Consider the following 310-nt stretch of genomic DNA (forward strand, 5'->3'; position numbering starts at 1 on the left):
TATAATCAATCATACATTTCCAATCATAATATAACACCATACATTTTTAATTAATAAAAAATAGTTTAAAAAATTTCCCAACTTTTGAAGAGAGGAGGGAGTATTATAAAGTTTGTGGACTTTCTGACCAAAACAAATATGATGAAAAAACATCTTGATACTTTGCTTCGCGTCCACGAAAGAAAGAGCGCACACCATTACTGTTTGAGGATGGATGAGATGCTTTGCCACGTGGAGATATTAATCATGTGAGTTAACTCAATGAGAAGGCATCCACAACACAAAATGAACGAATGCTTTTTAGTGGAAC

The sequence above is a fragment of the Pinus tabuliformis genome, chromosome 7, assembly GCF_031772625.1.
Source record: "Pinus tabuliformis cultivar Carrire ecotype Pingquan chromosome 7, CPIR1, whole genome shotgun sequence".
NCBI lineage: Eukaryota > Viridiplantae > Streptophyta > Pinopsida > Pinales > Pinaceae > Pinus > Pinus tabuliformis.